Source organism: Arvicola amphibius, chromosome 8, assembly GCF_903992535.2.
Source record: "Arvicola amphibius chromosome 8, mArvAmp1.2, whole genome shotgun sequence".
NCBI lineage: Eukaryota > Metazoa > Chordata > Mammalia > Rodentia > Cricetidae > Arvicola > Arvicola amphibius.
Window position 1 is genome coordinate 128,899,696 of NC_052054.1, and position 21,928 is coordinate 128,921,623.

At 43.8% G+C, this 21,928-nt stretch overlaps 1 protein-coding gene across 2 annotated transcripts in view; it reads right to left on the reverse strand.

Annotated features, from left to right (window-relative positions):
- The window catches only part of Pard3b (par-3 family cell polarity regulator beta), a 975,885-nt gene that overhangs the window by 37,293 nt on the left and 916,664 nt on the right, over positions 1 to 21,928 (reverse strand). The gene's annotated exons all lie outside the window — the stretch shown is intronic.

Here is a 21,928-nt window from a genome sequence, read left to right on the forward strand (position 1 = left end):
CACCCGTCCACAGCATGACCAAACCTACACTCAGCATAGGACACCCATCCACAGCATGACTGGACCTACGCTCAGACCTCACACTTGTCATAAAAATCAGATCACAATGGATCATTGACATAAATACAAAATACAAAACTGTAAGCCTCATAGAAGATAAAATAAAAGAACATAGATTATCTTAGACAAGGTACTGATTTTTTAGATAAACCAAAGACATAAGGCAGGAAAGAAAAAATTGATAAGCTGGACTTCATTAAAAAATACAGCAAAAAGATTCTGGTCTATGAAAGCCACTGTCAAGAAAATGAAAAGAGAAGCTGCATGCTGAGAGGAAATATTTTCAAAAGACACATCTGATAGCCAAATGTACAAGGGATTCCCCAGACACAGTTTGAAAAATGGGCTCAAATGTTAACAGACACAAACGAGAGAAGATACACAGATAGCAAACACATGAGGGGATGCTCTGCCGTCAACAGTGGAGACCATGGCACACTCACAAGAATGGCCAAATCCTGCCACCACCAGAAGAATGCTCCACATTGCTGGAATGCAGAAGTTCGGCCCCTTTGGGAGGTAGAGTGGTGGTCTCTTACAAAGTTAAGCTTGTTCCCACATAAGATCTAGTGATCTTGTTTCTCTGAGTCTGCCCACAGGATGTGAGGACTAAGGCTCTCACATACTGTGCACACAGATATCTACAGAAGTTTGATTCTTAATTGCCCAAATTTGGAAGCAGCTAAAACCAAGATGTAGGTGAATGGTTACACAAACAGATGTAGCCACACAACAGAATGCTAGTCAACCTTGGCTGATCAAACAATTAAAGAATGCAGGAAACTTTAATGCATATTCCTAAATAAATTGCCCACCTGACAAGGCTCTGTGTCAACCATTCTCAGTCTGTGGGCTGTGACCCTTGGGAGTTGAACAACCCTTTACAGGAGTTGCCTAAGACCATTGGAGAACACAGATATTTACATTATGATTCATAAGTAGCAAAATTATAGTTATGAAGTAGCAACAAAAATAATTTTATGGTTGGGGGTCACCACAACATAAAGAACTGTATTAATGGGTCACAGCATTAGGAAGATTGAGAACCACCCCTCTATATTATACAAATCCAACCATATAACATTCACAATTACAACTATGAAGACAGTAAAAAGATCACTAGTCATCAGAGATGGGGTAGGTAGGGGATGAAGACAGACAACTTTAGGATAACGCAGCTACTCTGTATGACATCACAGTGGTCGATGTGTGTCATTACACCTATCTCAAATCTATAGACGGCATAACACCAGAAGAGAACCTTATCATAAAGCAGGGGCTGTGGCTGATTATGATGCCAATGTACCGCTATCAATCATAATAACCAAACCACTCTGCTGGGGGATGTTGACAATGGCGGGGTGGTATGCACACATGGGGACAGTGGATTCACAAGGATTCTCTGTAGCTTTCATTTATTTTTGTTGTGCAGTTTCTAAGTCTCTTCAAAGTAGAATTTAGGGGAAAATGTATCATGGGGCTTTGTTATTGGCAGCAAATGGTCTAAGAAGTGGGTGGTGGTTTTCTCTCCTCTTCCACTAAGGGCATTTGTGAACTGAAAAGGAAATGATGACCCTTTCTTCACAGGGCCCACGGTTCTGTTTTTAAGTCTGTAAATACTACCTTCAGCAAGGCATCTCCCTGGTGAACTTTTCAGTGGTTTTTTTTTCCTTCTAGCTCCTGTAGATTTGAATGTCTCCCTGTTTTGAATCCTTATTGGTACAGAAAACAAGATATCATCATAGACATTCAAGACCAAGAAATATCATTCTTAAACTCTTTATCTGTAACTATGAAGATGCATCTAAGTCCATGAATTTTTACTGATTCTGACATATACCAGAAAGTAGCTCTACTGTGAACTCTTAACAACTGTGCACACTGGTACTGGGTCCAAAGAGCTGGGTGTCCTTAACACTCATGTATGGAGTGAGAAGGCACCCATCAGGCCTGAGTGTATACTCCTGATCTGTTGGTAATGTGCAGATTCTGGGAGCTGAGGAAGTACGTTATCCCAGTCATGCATCCTGTGATGAGCTCACCAGGATCTGAGGGTTAGTTCCAAACACAGGATCCAGGAGCCAGCCCTGATTCAACTCTATGGGACACTTAAGAGAACCCAAACTAGTAAATAGGGATAAGATATTTATATGAAGGAGAATGTATGTATATGTGTGTTAGAGACTAAAGAGAAATGAGAAGTTGGGGAAGAGGAATTAAAACACACAATGTATATGTATGAAACTGTATAATAACAGTTTACTATTCACAAAAAGGTACAGAGTGATTGAGAAAGACACCCAAGGTCTATCTTTGGCTACTCTACAAGCATTTGTACCTCCTCCTATATACACATACCCTATAAAAACATGAGAGTGGAGTTGCTTATCGCCAAGAATACACAGTGGTCTCTTTGGAATTGGCTCCGGTCTGTTTTGGATGATGTCGCAGGAGCGAGAGCACGCTAGTCTGTGCTCTATGGACTCTATAGTGCTCTATAGTCGTCTATGGACTCACCTAGGATGGCCTTGCGGATAGCCACTCGCATGCAGCCCACAAGCTCTACCTGGAAACCCTTTTCTGGAACTGTGGTGCAAGTGTTGCTGAGGTGACTCCATGACTTGCGAAACCCTTGAGGGTTTAGTCTTGTTGTCTGTCTTTGCTAAATTCTCTTTTGGCAATGCACGAACTCTCCACCCTTTTAATTTTAGGCTTCTCAAATTCCTAAAGCATGAGGTTCTCACCACAAGGCTGCCACAAGGGCTATTGGTTTGGGCAACTTTGATGTCAGTTTTCTTTCAAAAAATGCAACTTTTGCAGCATATAGCATATACCACTGTGACAGCATCTCTGAAATTCGAGAGTTTGTCTTTAAGGACATTTTTTTTTTTTTTTTTTTTTTTTTGCTACGCTGCGGTGAGGTTGTCAACACTTACAAGAATTTCCCCCTTTCTCTCCAGTATATAATTTCTTCCACATTTTCAGAGAGATCATCTAAACCAATTTGTTGGCACGTTTTGCCTCGTACCATAGAGAGAAGCCATGGTATAGATTTTAGGCGCTGACAGGGGAGAACTGTTAATTTGTCTAGTCCACAACCTGTGAAATTTTCTCCTTCTCGCACAGAGCATACACTGCCTGATATTCAGACCCACGGTTTATTAACTATTGATATTCCCAGGAAAAACTATCATTTCTGCGTTTTACTTTCCCACGCCTTTAATATCTTAATGGTTGACAATGACAGAGTCTCATCAACAGACATTGGTATCGTTGAAGTCCCTCCCTTCAAGCAGAGATCAGAACAAAACCAAACACTATTTAGACTATCTTAGACATTCAATTTAACTTCTAGGAATCGTACCACATTATGAATCTCAGATTCTTTTTAGTGCACCCTTTGTGAGTCTTATCAGATGATTCATAGCTATCCTGCCTCGTTCTCTGTGTGCCATCTCAACATGCTTCTGGGGCCCAACACTGTCTCGATATCATGTTTTCACCAGGAAACAGATGCCCTGGACTCAGAATTCCACCTCTGCCATCACTCCTACCTTCCTGGGCACCTCTCCTCAGCCACCGTTCAGCACAGTCCTTTCTGCCGTCTCTGCCATTTCCCGCTTAGCATGGAGTCATTTGGCATTCCTCCTGGGAATCATACCCACACCCTCACATTGCTCTCTCCACTTCATTCTTTCCCCGTCAGTCGGCGATTCTCCATGAAATTATCAAGGAACCTTTTCTACGATGCAAACAGAATCAAGCCGTCGGGCCCTTTTTGGTAGGGTAAACTCCTTAGCTCATTGTACAAGGTGTTCCTCCTCCACTTTAAATTCCATTTTCGCACTTACTGTACTTGATTCCAATCACCCATTTATTTGCCTCTCCTTCCTCACTATATGACATGGCTTAGCTCAAAGTTTACCGAATGAAGGCTCAACTCTGCCCTCACGGTCCCATCCAACAAGAGAACAATAGATGGACCACCACTCGGGTCAACTTTTCCAGTTCCTGTGTGCACCTGAGTCATCCGGGTGACACTTGCTCTGGGTGTGGCTCTGCCATTGTAACTCATCTTGTTTTCACCCTTTCTTTGCTTAGCTGCAGCCGGATTCCCTATTGTGTTCCTGCTACGCACAAAGTGCCCTAAATTGAACTCTAATCTTCTTAAAGAGTTAATGTGCCTCCCTAAATGCTTAATTTACTACCAGAGGGTGACTTCGGCACTGGGGAGAATCTGGCTCATTATTTAATAGCCAATAAGGCCAGCTGTTTCATTTCAAGAAATTAATGGTCTTTAAAACCTTTCCATATTGTACCAACTGCTCTTCTCAATGGAGATCCAAGTGACTTTTATTAGTAAGGTTGATAAAACCCAAAGGCTGTTATTCCTGCCCCAGCCTTCTTCATAATACCACGATGGCCTTCTGGGACATCTGGCTATTTTTTGTTTTACTCTAGCTGTTGATTCTTTGATATATTTTCTTTGGTCCCCTTAGGGACTTCACGAGGTGGTCCAGCAGCTGCACTCCAGGGCCTGCTGGCTTGACTCTCGGCCTTCTTGACTTCTCCAGCAAGAATGCCCTATATGACATGGCTTAGCATTAAGCCAGATTTGCCCGAGACAGTGAGCAGCTTGTTGCGTTCAGGTTCATCCATCTCATCTTTAGCCACCTGAAATTACTCACATGAAAAAAAGTGAGTTTTTTGAAGATGTTTTGTGTAACTCCCTTCTCTTATTCATATCCTACTACTAGGCAAAACGTGTTTTTTTTTTTTTTTTTAAATAAGGCGAGAGGAGGTCTCAGATCCATCTTATGAGCAGAGACAAGCAGCTCTTCAGCTTTTAGCCATTGAGGGCATTTGGCTTTTAGGAAAGAAGAGAATACATTTGCACTCCGCCAGCAGGCAATGTCTGGTATCTTTTCAGTGTAAAATATCGCCAGTGACATATAAGCAACCATACACAATGCGGACATGGATATAAATATATTTTAATATCCCCCATATGTTAAATGGGTTCTTTACCTAACTTATTTACGGCAGGGTGGCTATGGTTTAATGTTACATTCTACTTTCTTTGGTTCTACCATGGCTTTGTGCTGCTATCATTTACAGTGGGATCCATACAAAGCTTTTTTTTTCCCATGGAGTTTGGTTCCTGCTCACTCTTGTGAATACTTCCTTTCCTTCCTGCTTCCTGGGGACGGTGCTATGATGTCGTTCTTGTGCAAGAGAGCACGTGTAAATCCTTTAGTTATTTATCTTTGGTGTTTTTGTGTGTATGTTGTATGTGTGTGCGCATGAAATATACAGGTGTGCTTGCTCGTCTCTCTGTGAGTGTGTGTGGACGGAGGCCACAGGTTGTCTTTGGTGTCTTTCTTTATTGCTTTACACTTAATTTCTGAGTCAAATCTCTTATTGAACTTGGAGCTTACCATTCTGGCTAGACTAGCTGGCCAGTGAATATCCCTGGGACCCACTTGTCTTTGTGTCCCCAAGGATGAAGACTATACCACAACATACCTGACTTTTATGGGTGTGCAAGAGATCCAAACTCACTTTCTTATGCCTGCACAGAATGCATTTTCCTTTCTGAGACATCTCTAGCTTTGTGAATCCTTGTTTAGGTAGTACTTATTCCTGTACAAATTTGGCTTTCACGCCTAAGCAGGTGTTTCTGTGGGAGGACGTGAGGGTACATGAACAAGAGTTTGATGTCATTCAGCCTGCTGGGAAGTCTTCACTGTGTTTAAAAACAAGTCAAGACTATATTCATAGTAGAAGTACATTAGCACACTGCTGTGTGGGGCTAAAAGGTGAACCAAAATTAGGTCATTTGCTGAAATGATTATATAGTTTTTATACTAAAGAAACTCTGAAGCCGAAAAAGCTACTGTTTGAATATTACCGTTTTCATAAAATTTTACAAATTGCATACTCTTTGAAGTCCCTATCAATCTGTTGCAAAAGGGTATTAGTCACATAGGCATCAGAATTTGAGAATTTAAAAAATGACTCTTTTAAAGAGGGTTCTGCAGTATATTCTCTAATATGGTAGATCTTAAGCTTGTTGGGTCACAAAACTCACTCGCCTGGCATTTCTACTAGGAATGTGTGCAAAATGTCACTCAGAAAACATTTGGCATGTAATTTCAGAAAGCCTGATGATCCTCTGCAACCAATCAGTAGACAGTTTGGACACACACAGGCCCCAGATGAAGAACATCTCCAAGTTTCAGAATCCTTTCAGTTTAGCCAAATTAATACCTATATTTGCCAGACAAGGCTTCCAGCAGCTCCCTTCTCCCGGAGTTGAAGGAGCCTAACGTGCATTGCTACAGTCTCCTGTGCTATTGAGCTCGCTGAGAAGCCGGCTTTGGAAGGGAAGCTGGTCCTCACCACTTCAGAACCATGCGTCTATCTTCTAAGATGTCTTGTCTGGGAACGGGCTAGCCCCCTAACTGTGTGACAAGGAGGGAAGAGAACAATAAAACAGGCCAAGATTAAAAGATGGTGCCCCTGAGAACAGCTAGGAGGTAAGCTATTCCCCACAGAGGTTGCTGTTGCTTATTACATGATATGAAAATGCCTGGGGTGGAAAAGAGAAGCCAGAAGTCCAGCCATGGGAAGAATGCTCAGTCTGGAACTCCAGCTGACTGCCTTAACTTTCCCAGCCCATATCCAATATGATGTTCTAGTATTTCTCCCTCCCTTTCTCCTGCCTTTGCATTTATCTATTTTTCTTTGAGTTGCTGTAAAATAAATAAATTCACTCATTCAAAACCATCAGTATGGCTACTGTAGATCATTCTCCGGATCCAGCAGAACAAATGACATTTTCTAGTGATTGAAAGGTTGTGTCTAAGGAGCACTTCTTGAGTTACAATGAACTAGAGCTGGGCACCACAGGAATGTGTCGCCCAGAAGATACAGGGCATGACTGTCAGTCCAACAAGTCCACTTGCCCATGATGCAGGGGGTTAGAGACACTGGGAGAGGATCTAGGGGAAGAGCCACCATAAGAAAGAAATTTAATCTTAGATAAAAAAAGGGAATATCCAATCTCACTATGAGTAAAAAAATTACAAATTAAAACAGTTTGTGCTCATATTTCCTACACAGCACCACTATGCTTGGCCAGACATAGGCTTTCAAAGATCACTTGTCCTGGTAGTGGTGTAGAATTGGCACAGCCCTTTTCAAGATCAATCCAACAATATATATGAGTGACTTAAAAAATTCACATTCTTTGACCTGCCAATTACACACTAGGACTTTATCTTGCAGCCGTCTTGACTTCTGACAAGTACTTCTGTTCTAGACTGGGAGCAAGCATCTTGGCTGAACTGGCTGTAACTGATTCCTGGGCTTTGTGGATACAACACGGACAGTTAGGCAGAACAACAGTAAGACTGTAGAATTTGGACCCATGCTCTAAGATGAAACCCTGCATTTGGTCAAGTTCGTGTGTGTGTGCGTGCGCGTGCGTGCAAAGGCGTCAACGGGAATCTATGCAAAACTTTACTATGTGGGCATTGAAAACCACAATGCTAGGTACTTGCCATAGAGACTTAGATCACCATCCTTCATTGATGGATGTGCTTGAGTTAAGTACCTTACAACCAAATCTCCATTTTTCTAGGCTCCCTGTAATCTCGGGAGCATCTCAGAGGTGCAGCTCCATTTTGGTGATGCCCAGAGCACACACTTAACAGAAAATGAACTTGTCAAAGACCTTACATCCTTCTGATGAATTGTTTATCTGAGTAAAACAAAGAGAACTCAGTAATGCTTTCATTCAGGATTACCCATTCCTCCTGCTCTGCTGATGGAACTGGTAATTAGTTGTGCCTCACACAGGATACCACCAATCCATAGAGACCCCAGAAATAAAAAGAAGATATTAGAACAGTCTGTAGTGACTTTATAACTCTATATTTTCCTTCATGGGAGGCCATTAGGACATGAGCTCAATGCTGACTCTGGAACCTTGCTCTCTGTAGCAGCAGGGCTACGGCCCTCCCTTATCCCAGCACCTATGTCTACAGATACTATTCTAAGCAGAGGTGCAGAGGGCAGGCTGAGGTGATGGGAATTGGCACCTCTTGAGACTCCCTTTGGCAATGATGACTAATGGAACTTGAAAGATAAACACCTTAACATTCCTGCCTCTCAGGTGAGATGGCTATACTGTCCCGGAAGGCCCTAAAAAAGTGATAACCCCTCCTTAAAGGGCTCTCTTCCCTTTCTGTCCTCACTGTGTTAGATGTTTGCCGGGTTCATGTCACAAAGATCCCTGCCTCAGAGTGGATGGAAACTTTGCATGGAAACCCAGCTTAACACACCAGAATGAGAATGTTTTTGCTTCTGAGTGGATTCTGGGAATTTCTGGGATCATCTACTCACGTACTACTGTGACAGTCGTACAAGCATCTCTGCATCCTTTATTCAAACCCACCGCTTACACTCTGCCCCGCCGACTTTACCATGTATTCTTTCTGTCCATTCTTCCCCGCCCTTTTCTTTCCTCTCTTCTATATACACTTGAAGTTGCATATACATCCACTCTGTAGATGTGACACTATTTTCCGAACCACATAGGAGCGAACTGAACACTTGTGCCTTTGCATCCACATCACTCCAGACATAGCTCTTCAGAAAAAGGTCCTTCAGTTATAAACACAGTGCAGACAGCCAAGTAACTACCACTCTCTTTCTTACACTCATGATTAGGCCAAATGGGACCAGAGCTATGCTTAGTCACTGAAGGCCAGATGACATTAAGTCCTCAATTCTTCCTACTTGAGAAAAATATTACTTCCAGAATAAAATTACAGAGACAGTGCTATATAAGGTTTTCTGTCCACACCAACAGTGATGGCATGCCATAGCCACAGGCTAGTGCCCAGGCCTCTGGGGGCCATACCATCCACCTGCCTCTTTTTCTGCATTCTGAGGATGCGATTCTGCACGTCATCACATCATCTTTCCCGGGTATGCCCTGGGGACTTGGTTCAGTTTTCATGAATATACATTGTGCAGCATCCTTGATCCGCCATTGCACTCTCTATCCACGTGAAGCTCTGTCTCCAGCATAGCGAGGGATGAAGGACCCTTCAGACCTCCCAACCTGCACTCAGATCTTCCACAGCCTTCTCCTCTCTCAGTGTTTTTCCTCTCCAGGTGTGGCACTACCTCCCAGCAATTGTGTGCAGATTTATTCTTGACACGGGGGTACACTTACCCCATCACACCCACTATGATCCGTCCTCTTGCACTGTTAGCGTTTCCCCCACCACCCTCCTGCCTTTCTGCCATCAGCACCACCACCCTTGTGTGGCCCACCAGCAGCTCTCCTCTGAGCTGCTATAAATCCCTCCCAACTGCCCTGCACCCTCGCCAGCTTGCTCTCCACAGTTCTCACCCTGCAGCGAGACAAGATTTCAAAGCCATGTCTGACTCCATCCTCTCATGACTTAAAACTCAGCCGAGGCTTCTAATTAATCTTTGAGTAAATATAAAAAGCACTCACTTGCCCACATATAATCTGACTTCTGCTTCCCCTGCTCAGTTCTCACCATCTCTATTCCAGCCACACAGCTTTCTCCCAGCTCTGTTTGTCAAGCTCCTCCTAGCCGCAACACATGCTGTCATGGCTTGACACGTTCTATTTCTTCTTCTTAACCTCCTTTAGAACATAATGCATTTCTACGTTTCTTTCTCAAATTGGTCCAAATTCACATTATGTTTTTGGAATAATACATCTGTTCTTTTTTCTTATTTTGCTGGGCAGTGTGGCAATTTCCTGTTTATTTACTATTGATTAGTTACTTTGTTCCTCACTTGAATATAAATACTATAGGAGAGGAGCTGTGCCCTTCTGAGCTTATTGTGGCTCTCTCAGGGCTCACAGGGCACATGAACTTGGCGAGCAATCAGTCACAGCTATTGAGTGATGGATGAGGGACAGGTCGGCTCCTCTCTTAGCTCATCTATTTGGGCTGATAAAGTTGCCTGTCACCTATCACTGATAGTCCCAGTGACTTAACTGCTATCATCATCATCATCATCATCAACAACAACAACATCCTCATTATTATAATTACCAATGTAAGTAAATATGAAAGAAGAGATCACACGGACAGAGGATTCCAAGCGGGTGATGAAGGTAGACTTATGTGACTTGTCTGTAACCGGCCCACAGCAGTCCTCACAGTGTCTCGGCCCCAGTGCAGGCAGCACACCCGGAATTACTCATACAATGTGTTGGCTACAAGCTCTGTCTTATGTATGGATTTGATTTTGATGTTAGAAGTATTGTAAAGGGTCATCCCATAGCCCAGAGCATCAAGCATAAGTCATCAAAGGCAGCAGCATTCCAGCGGAAATGTATGAGAAGCAAGATACAAACTCCATTCTGGATTTACATGAATGCTTCCAGGAAAAGAATTTCACTGCAGCAAATGCCTTCTCAAAATAGCTCAACATGCTTATTTTCCATCTTATACTCCTGCTAGAACAATTACAGTGCCTTCTAGTTTCTTGTAAAAACCAGGCTGTCAGACGCTATCATTTCTGGACGTGGGTCTGCATTTGCTTCCTCTCCATGTAGGCAATTAGCAGGCAGAAACCTCTGAGCAGTCACCACCCTGTCTACTTCCAAGCATGGGCCAGTTTTGAAGGGGACTAATGATGCCTCAGAGTACCCTTGGTGGAGCATGGCCAATGAGAATTGCTGGGTCTCCACCTACTTAACATGTCATTCCACGCTCAACCACAAGGGTCAGTTGTACTAATTGTGGCACAGGACAATGCTCTGTTGGGACCAGCCCAAGCCACTTCTGTCTGAGCTTAATTGAAGACTTGGAATATAAGCCAGAATGCACTCTGGAAGCTGCTCTTTTTGTACCAACCCCTTTCCCATTTGTACTACAAATGTTTGCCTTTGCTGGAAATGATGGTGTTGGACTAAGGTGTTCTCAGCATAATGACTGAGGCCGTGGGGCCTGTGCCACATGAGAACAAGGGCACAGATGGGCGCATGTGGCACCGCCACGGCAATCCACTGCCAATCCCCCTTACCAGTATTTGAAGTAGCAGAGTTGGTTGAAGCAAATCTCCCCCAGTGATCTGGTATTTTCATCTTAGCCAAGTCCCCTCAAGGATCTGCCAGAGCCACACCCTGAACGGATCAAGAATTCTCTCTCAGCTACAAGAGCTGCTGAAGTAGGACCGACTTATTTCACACACCTTTAACTACTCTGCATAACACGGATGCAGTGTCTAAAAAACTACTGTTACAGAGGTGATTCAGCAGGAAGAAGTAGGTGGTGCTTAACCACGTATGCTATGCGGGCTCCATGGTTCATGGGTTCTGCTTGTAGTAATCTTGAATACCTACTAGGGACCTGTTCCTGTTAATGTCCCCAAGTTATTTATTGTGCTAGTTTAGGACAGGCTCAGTACCAGGAGGGCTGCCTCATTGTGGATGGTTATGGAATATATCTCTCCAAACTGTTTCCAGTGAGGCTGGAACAAGACACCTTGACATAGTGCCGAGATCTCAGAGGTAGAAAGAAGTAGACAGACAACAAGGCCCACAATCTTGGCCATGTTACTTTGTATCCCCAAGTGTCTTTATATCCAAACATCAAGATATTACAAGAAATGGATGAAGCAACGTGTTTAAATCAACATCCTCCCCACAGCGTTTAGTTAGAACATAATAGATATTCATCAAATACTGACTCCTTCTCACATGTTCCATTTACAAGTCCCAATGTAAAAGAGTATTGCAAAGTCAAATTTGGGGTCTAGGAACCCTGACCTGGCACATGAGTCCAGACTACTTACGTTCTGTACATCCAGAGCCATCCACTTCCTCATATCTGCTCCAATAGGAACAATTCAATGGTTAATAAGGAAAAGATGGTTGAGTTGCGTTTTACTTGGGGAAAGACAATTATAGTGATATAAGAGTAAAAGTTATGCTATCCAGGGTTGGAAATCCTTTTCTTCCCTCATAAATTCCCTGTTTGTCTTATGTTTTGTTGGTTTCTCATAGCCTGCAGGTTTCAGCATCTTCCATTTTCTTTGGAAAGATGTTCAGATGAATGTGGATGTATTTGGTGCAGGGGACTCATGGCCTCCAGTATGCTAGGCAGCGACTCTGTCACTTCTACACCCCAACTTGTGGATGCATTTTTAAATGACCTAGGCTATCTTCCAATCTATAAACAAGCTATATGCAAGGAAAAAAGAAGGCACAACATTCTAACCAATTGAGAATCGAGTTAATGGTATAGGAAAAAGAAACGAAAAAGGCTCTGGAAAGCAGAAAAAGATGAGTTTGGATTCTAGTCCTGCTTTTTCCAGTTTGAAGAGTTTGTAATTGTTAGCTAAAAGAGCATCATAATGACTGATACCCAGCTAGCTGGGGAGGAAGACCGTGCTATGAAAATAAACCAGTGACTGAGATTGCTAGTCCTTGAAGCATTTCACATACCTGCCGCCACCCCACCTTCAACTGTTTATGGCTTGATTCTTTAAAAATACCATTGGCTAGCTGAGGAACAGACATGGTATCTTTGAAATAGTTTCGTGTGGATATTGGTATATAAAGAGGAGAAACAAACCTAGTGGTTTTTACCACTAATGATTCCTATAGAATAATACAACATAGCCACACAATTGGCTAGGCACAGATGTTTTATCCAGGATGCTCACATGTTGTAGTGATGTTGTGTCATCTGAAATAATCAAATGGTATGGACAGCAAAAAATACTTGCCTCAGACACAAGGATGAATTAATCACCTATACGCAGTAAGTTAATACAAGGATTCCTGTGCAAAGCAAATCCAGGAACTCGAGCCAAGGGACACTAACAAAATGCTGGCTGTGTATCAGAGCCAAGCAGGAGGTGGGTGCAGAGTGAGAGCACACACATTGTGCAGAACAGGGCAGTACATTTCAGAGAAGCACCACCATAATCCCAGGGCCCGAGTTTCCGGAGGCAGATGGTGAAATGGTAACAGAACAGGAAAACACCAAGAATTACCGAGGAACACGAGACATGAGAGAGCAGCAGCCTAAACTAGGCAGATGCCTATGCACAAAACAGCCTTCCTTACTGTTGGCTGGAGAACTGGGAAGTAAATGCTGACACCCCTTTAAATACACGCAAGAGGGAAAACATGAAAGTCAGCTTACCCAGCTTAGCATATTTCAAGTCCAAGGTAATGTTAGATTTGGCGCTCTTGAAATTGCAGGCACATACTCTTCCCCTGAAAAGAGTACTTAGCCAACAAATATGCAACAGTTTAGAATTTGCTATGGAAAATGAGACAAAAAGTTAAAAAAAAAAAGTATAGAATTTAATATATGGCCCATCAAGATTCAGTTAAAATTACTTTGGGAACATTAGTACTGTAATGGGTCTTAACATGTTTTAAATCACAAATATTCCAACTAAACTCATAATGGAGGCCTTCGACTGAATAATTAATATCAAATACTCCAACTGGCATCAAGGATATATTGCCTATGAGGAAATGATGAAAAGTTTGATTAAAATGGACTTTTATCTGAGGAACTAAGTGGCATAAAAACTATATGGCAGTAGCATTAACCCTTGATCTCAGCTGTTTGGCATCTTAAAGCGACATTCCATGCGAGGGCTTTTTGCATTTTCAGGAAGTTTGAGCTGACATTGGGCACACAGTCATCTCACAAAGAATTAAACTGCTGCTAATTCATCATTTTTGTCCTTGGCATTAAGACTGAGGAAATGTCAGAGGTCATTCAAGCAGGCAGTCCACGCCACTAGGGAGGGAGACCAAAGACCAGATCTTCAAAACAGTGTGAACTTGGCCAGAAAGGATGAGAGAGATCAGGCCAGGGGGTGTAGGAGGGTGTGGCACGCGAGGGGTACAGGAGGACGTACAACTGATTTTCAGAAGGCATTAAACGCTGTAAAAGGCCATTGTGCAAGGTTCCGTCTACACAGGTTTATGTAGCGTCTTAGCATTCTTGCATATAGAATAGAGGTCTCATTCACAGCCCAGCAGGCCTCTGGTGGTAAGTTAGGTCCCAGAGATAAAGCTGCCCCAATAGAATGGTGTCTAGAGAAAGGCCATAACTCACAGTGTCTGATTAAGGTTTTTAGGGAAGTAGTATTTCAATTGAATTGGCCCCAGATTCTGGGAAAGCATCCCATTGTCATGACTGCTAGGAGCAGTCCATATCTGCCCATACAGCATGTTATCTGACAAGCTGGCGTGTGGCAGAGAGTCATCAGTTACAGCACTTAGAGACTCAGATGACCAACTCCATTTCCATATACACCCAATGTGCCGATTGCTCAAGTTTTCATTGAATTATTGAGCTGGACTATCTCCAGTTGTAAACCCGTAATGTGGCCCTGATAGAAATACTTGCAAGCCTGAATGTTGCTGCAATTTAAAGAGCAAGTGCTATTGGTAATGCCAGGTTGGCAAAGAGAGCGCAAAGCAGCAAGCAGAGCAGAAGCCACAGGAGAAGAAGACAGAGGAATCTGCAAAGGAGAGCCTTTCAGAATGGAACGAAATGACAGGAAGTGTCCTAGGGGTTGCCGCTGGGAATGATAAATACAGTGAGCAGAGGATGTCACAGCTAGCCATGGTCTTGGGATGGGGGACTTCCTGAGGACAGACAAAGGCAAACACAGGCAAGAAAGCTGAAATCAACTAAATGAATGGGCTGGAATATGACAGTAGATGCTCTTCTGGAGGCTTCTGATTGGAATATAATTATACCCAATTTGAAAACTTTGGGAACATACTTAGAAGCAAATTTATTTTGGGGTCCCAGGAAGAAAGCATAGGCTGTTTCCTCCTTTTAAAGTTGCTCACTTGATCCAAAATCAACTCTAGTGGTTGCTCCTCATCACACAGCCCAGCCGAATGCTGTGTGATATGTTAAGGATACAGTTTTTCCTCCCAAATAACGTATGTTGTAGGGGCTAGTGCAGCGTGGGGACTAGACAGAGGATGTGGCTGTAGAGGTAGTTCATTGGTCCTGGGAGAAGGGTTCTCTTTCTCCACGAGAGTGCTCTCTACACAGCGTTCTGCCTAAAGGGTTTGTATAATCTTTTTCCTTTTGAGAAGATATTATTCTTAATCTTCAAGAACCAAAGTACCAATTTGCAGACATTGCTATTTCAAGTCTCAGGAGCGTTCTAACAAAACAGGATTCTCTTTTTGGTAGGCCAAGTATATTGCTTAATGTTCATCTAGCAATTACACATTAAACTGCTCATATTTCAAATGAAGGGCCCATGGGAAGGAGGAAGGAATTGATTTTATGACAGCAGTACAGAGATGGTTGAAAGGCATTACTTAACCTGGATATTAGGAATGTTCTGTGTCATATACGAAGATGAATAAGACACAGTCCCTGTCCTTAAAGGCACTTACAGTTTAGCGAGGAAGAGAAACTGATGATAAAATAAAGTAAGGGAGTTTCACGGCCAGGAAAATTGGGCTGCAGTGGTTAACTCTGCAGATTGGCAGGCACACGACTCAGGTTCAGTTCCTATCTCTGTTACTTCCTTGTTGAACTCGGGAAATTTGCTTTCTTTAACCCAGAACCCTTGCCCATGAGCAGACGGTAAGGGCAGGACTGCTACCGAGTCAAAGTGGGTATTGCCAGGATGAAGTCAGTCAATCCATGCAAAGTGCTTAGGAAGGTACCTGGTACACAGTAAATGCTACGAAGGGTTAACTGTTTAGAAGTCTGAACTTGTATTGATTCCAGGTAAAAGAGACGTTCTCATGGAGAAATCTTTACTATATTGGAAAACAGTCTTAAGACAGACTGTCGAGAAAGCTCTGGAGAATTTCTCTCTCCTAAATTACTTGAATGAAAACAAATGTATGCTCATCTTGATACCAATGTATTAAGAGCCCACTATATGTGTGGTCCTGCATCTAGTGATGGGAGCAAATAATAGTGAGTATAGGGCAAAGTTTCTCACTTCTAGGAATTTTAGTCCAATGAGAGCAGAACACAGCAGTGGAGAATTATATAATTCAGTGCTTAGAATGGTACTGTAGAAGACTGGGGAAATAAAGGAAAGGAGAGGAGGAGAGAGGGAGAGGAACAGAGAGACAGATAGACAGATGATAGATAGATAGACAGACAGACAGATAGATAGACAGACAGATAGATAGATGATAGATAGACAGACAGACAGATAGATAGACAGATAGATGATAGACAGACAGATAGATGATAGACAGATAGACAGACAGATAGATGATAGACAGATAGATGATAGATAGACAGACAGATAGACAGACAGACAGATAGATAGATAGATGATAGATAGACAGATAGACAGATAGATGATAGACAGATAGACAGATAGATGATAGACAGACAGACAAACAGATAGATAGACAGATAGACAGATAGATGATAGACAGATAGACAGATAGATGATAGACAGACAGACAGACAGACAGATAGATAGACAGATAGACAGACAGATAGATGATATATATAGATAGACAGACAGATAGACAGATGATAGATAGATGATAGACAGACAGATAGATGATAGACAGACAGACAGACAGACAGACAGACAGACAGACAGATAGATAGATAGATAGATAGAGTCACCGAGAGAGAACTTATATTTATTTGGCATGGGAGTTCCATGTGTGAAACAGATAGTTGTGATCACGATCTCAGCAAGAGAGAGGTATGAAGGTTGGCCATTCCATTGGATCCTTTATCACAACGATTAGAACTGAATCCTTCAAGATATAGGAGATAATTTACACCAAGGAAGCAGGAGTAGAATTAGGTGGAAGGACCAGAGTATGGTCAGAAGCCTTGTTGCGGGAGGCTGCAGTGTCCTGTAGGAATAGGAGCAACATTTACAGGTCACGTTTCTCTAGGAAACGTGGACATTGTACGAGGAGGTCAGGAGGCTGAGGACAAAAGTCAGGGTTGTGGAGATGGTCTTGCCCTCCCTAGCTATATGCCCTAGAATAGTATGTCTGTCATCCTTGTCCTGAACCAACAGTGCTCAGATCTAGGTAACAGATTTGGGGATCCTTCCAGGAGTGGAAGGGGTGCTGCTCCAGCAGCTAGAGTGGCATGGTTAGCCTTCTACCATGAGTAGGATCCTAGACCTGTCCTTACATCTTGCTGGATAGAGGCCCTGTCCTCTTGTTTAGACCCAAGTCAACACTGTGGACCTGCTATAGGAATCCTCTAGCTATAGGAACCACTGTCTCCTAGACTGTCTGTTAACATAGCTTGGCACCCCAAATCACAATTGTTTGCTAGGCTGTCTTCTTCTCCATTGTTGGGACACCTGAAATTTCCCCAGGGTCAACCAATGATTTCTGCATTAGGACCCTCAGCATATCTCCAAGCAGGTGTTAACCTTGCATTTCCCACAGGGTGGAAGGGACATCCAGCAAGCTGTGCAGGTGAGCCTCTGTATTTACCATCACAGGCAAAGGGGAAGAAAGCCAGAAGGGGGGGTCTGCTTGAAGAGATGAAGCCCAGAGAAGGAAAGTCGGGGTTCCCAGGTCCCAGAGGCACCAGTGAGAATGGGCTTACTTCATTATAAAAAGGAAAATCTCATCCCTGGGGATCAAATAAAAATGAGCTAAAAAAAAATCCCTCAAATTTTCACTGATTGCATTACTGTCATGCATTTGATCCCTATGCTGCCACCAGTAGATGGAGATCCTCATGTCAGCCCCAGTTTGCAGATGAGGGAGCAGAGCCTGGAGCAGTTGGATTCCTGGCCAAGGCCACACAGGTAGAGTGACTAAACCCGGCTGCGCACGTGGTCTGGCTCCAAGCTTAAGCCCTCCTGGGTTCCTGTGGGAAGTGTGTGCTGGAGAAGACAGCAGACTGCGCTGCAGGGAGCAGAAGTGGAGGCTAATGTCAGATGCCTTGGGGTCGTAAGGGAAAGGAAGTGAGGTCATCTCTAGAGACAAGGCTTGGGAATGTTGAGTCATCTTGGTAGAACCTGGTCTGAACATCCACTGTGGGAGAGTCCAGGGAGTTGATCACATGATTCAAAGGAATGCTGGCCAGCAGCAGGGGCCCAGCTGGTGCTGTCTAATGTGAATTTTGGAATGGAACTGATAAAAGGGGTTTTATGAGTTTCTCCAGCCACCTTCCGTGCGCAGGGGACCGCAGATGAGCTGCGTTGTGTCTTGCTGTCTTGCTCATTTCTTACGACCTCACACTTGATTGCAAACATGGAAGAGCTGCATTGTGTGGATGATGCAGGGAGCCATCTGTAGGGAGGAGGATAATAGGATCCCAGGGGGCCAGGACTGGGTCAGGTGAATGAATGATGGAGGCTCCAGAGATGGGGGAACAGAGGGCCCACGGCTGGAAGGCTTGTGAAATGAGAGTGGAGTCTGAGGGAACTGGAAGGGGCTGGTAGGTTGGAGTGGGAGAGAAGCCCTCAGTGGAAATGTGTGCCTTCCTGCTCACTCGTTAGGACAGCCCAGAAAGCACTGCTCACTCACTCACTCACTCGCAGGGAGTGGGTGGGTAATGATTTGTGTCAGGCTAGACCGAGGGGACGCTGATTTCATTGTTGCTAAGGGGATGCTGATTTCATTGTTGCTAAGGGGATGCTGATTTCATTGTTTACTACGGAAGAAAACCCAAGACTCTACAGGCTGGCAAGACTGGCCCCAGTCAAGGCCTGGGGTTTACTAATGAGGTTGTATTACAAGCAGACCCAGCTTTCCAGAAACAGCAGCCTCAGGAGAAAAGAAATAAAGTCATTTTCCTTTGGAGGCAGAAGATTTAACATTGCTTAACAATAACACTTAACATTGCTTAGCCCTTAGCCTCAGGCAAGCTCCCAACTACCCAGCGCTAGGAATTGTCTTTGCCTGCACTAGCCAGGGTTCTGCCTTATTTTCGCGTGGTGTCATTTAGTTAGACAGCCGCCTGCTCAGGCTTGCATTAAAGATGATGGTGTTCCCCAAAAGCTTAGGAATGAACCCCTAGATGAGAATGCATTTTATATCCATGTTTCCAAATTTGACATATAAGTCAAGGTTACTGACTTCACCTTAAAAACTCCTTCGACATCAGCAAGTGGCAGACTAAACCCTCTGCAATGATGGGCAGTGACTTCCTGTAGACGACCTAGTCCTATCTTTAACTGAAAAAATTAATTCCACACATATTTAAATTCTCCTGGTTTTGTGATAAAGAAGAACCTTGTGTTTAAAGATCTGTTTTTCCCTCACCCCTGGCAATGGGAAAGAACAGGGAGCTGGTGTGATTCAGTTAATAGGACAGGAGAATCCCCAGGCATGGATGGAGAAAACCACATCACAGCAGGACTGGCAGATTGCACACCTCAGATGCCAGCAGGTCAGGTGTCTCCTCACCTCTACTTCTCATGGACAGTGCCCCTAGCCTGAGAGGGAACTGTGTGGTTTCGTTCTGGATCCCCACATGGAGACTTGGGTTTGCCCCCCTCACTACAATCCCAGTGTCCAGGTGCTCTGGCACATCTGTCCGAGCTCCATCGTGGCTTCTTCTGTCCGCAAGGCAGCCGCAGAGGCTGCACGTGCAGCTAATCAGGCCTACCATTGTGTGTGGGGAGGGACTTGGTGCCAGCATTATTTCCAGTCGCCACACGGACATCTCAGAGCTGGCAGGGTTTTGCCAATTCATCCGTTGCGCTGAAAGCTCCTGCACCACAAACAGCGTCCACACGGTCTTTGTCACCAAACTCCTTCAGCGGTGTTTACTCCCAAGCAGACTTGTTTGGAGTCAGTCATAATGGGACATTTCAGGGCTAATTAGGGAAAATAAACAGGAACTGGAAACCTATAGGCCTTTGTCTTAATAGCTGGTACTCTGAGCACGTCATCATGATCAGAAAACCCCTACTGTTTGCCCCCATCACCAAACAGCATCCCGAGGACAGACTGGGACCATGTCTGCCTTCCATATCCTTGGGGCCCTCTCTACACCGTAAGTGACCACTAGAACAGGGGAATTAATAAGGGAGTGAGATTTATAGAACTTTAAATGTTATTTCTGTGTTTTTGATTTACACACACACACACACACACACACACACACACACACACGCGCGCGCGCACACTAGCAGTTTCTAAATTCAGGATGCAAGCTAGCCAGGAAGACATTAAAATGATTTTTCCCCTCCTCTCTCCACTTCCCCTAAGAATTTACTCCTTTCTTTGCCTTAACCACAATTTCCATAGACTTCAACAGTGAACGCCGGAAACCTTATATTTCAAATGAGTTTTGGAAATGACTCCATTTTTCAAAATGAAAACAAAATGCTAAGCCAAGGGAAAAAAACAGGGGCAGGAAACTAAGCAAAGATTGGGGGGGGGGGCGGAGAAAAAACCTTACACGATAACATATAAAGGAAACAGAGAGATATATAAAATACAGCTGCATCAGACATTTTAAAGCCTGTACTTCCCATATCCATCCAACCATGGAAAATGTTAAAAATTGCTGCCCTGGTAAATATAAGGCTTTATTGTTTTTGAAAACAAACATATTTTTCATGTGTATGTGGGGTGCATGTGTGTGTGCACACACAGGCGTGCATGTGTGTGCATGTATGTGCATAAATACACTTATATGGGTACACGAACATCTGTTCATGTACACGTGGAGCCTGAAGCTGGCATGGGGGACTTCTTCCTTGAAGTCCATCTTCCTCCTTAAGGCAGGGTATCTCAGCTGAAGCCAGAGTTTGCAGTTATAGCTGGTCTAGCTAGTCAGCTCCCTCAGAGATCCTCTGCCCTAGGAGTGCAGGAATTTCAGGTGGGACACCACCCCCACCTGCCATTTGGCTCTGAACTCTGGTCCTCGTGCTTGATGCTTGCGCGGCAAGCACTTTAAACCATGTGCCATCTCTCCAGCCCTAACAGACTTTTCCTAAGAACAGAGGGCTACCTAGGCTGTGGTTGATACAAAATTCAGGATATTACTTTTGACACTTCACCTGCAGAAGTGGAGTCCACATGTCACTCAAGAGCAACTGCACCTCTGAGTCAACAGCTCTGCAGCTCAGCTCCCATGACAGCGAAGCCTCGTCTGCCCTTTCTAAGGTGAGACTCGGTTATTTCAGGCTGGTGGCTGGCATTAGCTGATCTTTGTTTCTTTCTGAACTCACGAGTGCTCACACAACTTATCAGACTCCCATGGATGGGGGCTGTAAGTCATCTTGGAAAGGTCCCTCTTTGTCATGTGCTCCTGACTGTAGACTAGCAAGACTGGAATCTACCACTCAGATAACAACCCCAACCTTTGTGAACTGTATCTCATTTTCAGGGGTGTCTCGTTACAGCATACGAGGATCAAGTTAGGTCAGCTTGGCCAAGCAAACTTTTCCCACGAAGTTCGTTCTATTTGGGCCTCTTAGCAATATTCGCTCACTGCCTGGAGGACAAATCAGTTTCTAAAACATCTTCCAGGCTCACATTTCTTTCCTGCTTTTAACACCTATCTGAAGCTCCAAGGTTAAGACCCGCCCTTTCTCTCAGGAATCTTCCAGGACACAGGATTTACCATTTTATTGTCTCTAAGCTTGGTGCAGGATGTTCAATACCATTTTTATAGCAATGGCTTAGGGTTTCCATTCAGTATCCAATATTCTTCCTGACATGTGCAATTGCAGTGATATACTATTTTCTCCCCTTAAAAAAGAACCCCCAAGTGTTCCAATTATTAGCGCAGGAGTGATGACGGCAACGGGGCCGTAGCAGACGGCAGCAACGTGAAACTCTAACACATTCCCCATCTCAAAGCCAGATTTCTAGTTCACACAGACATCT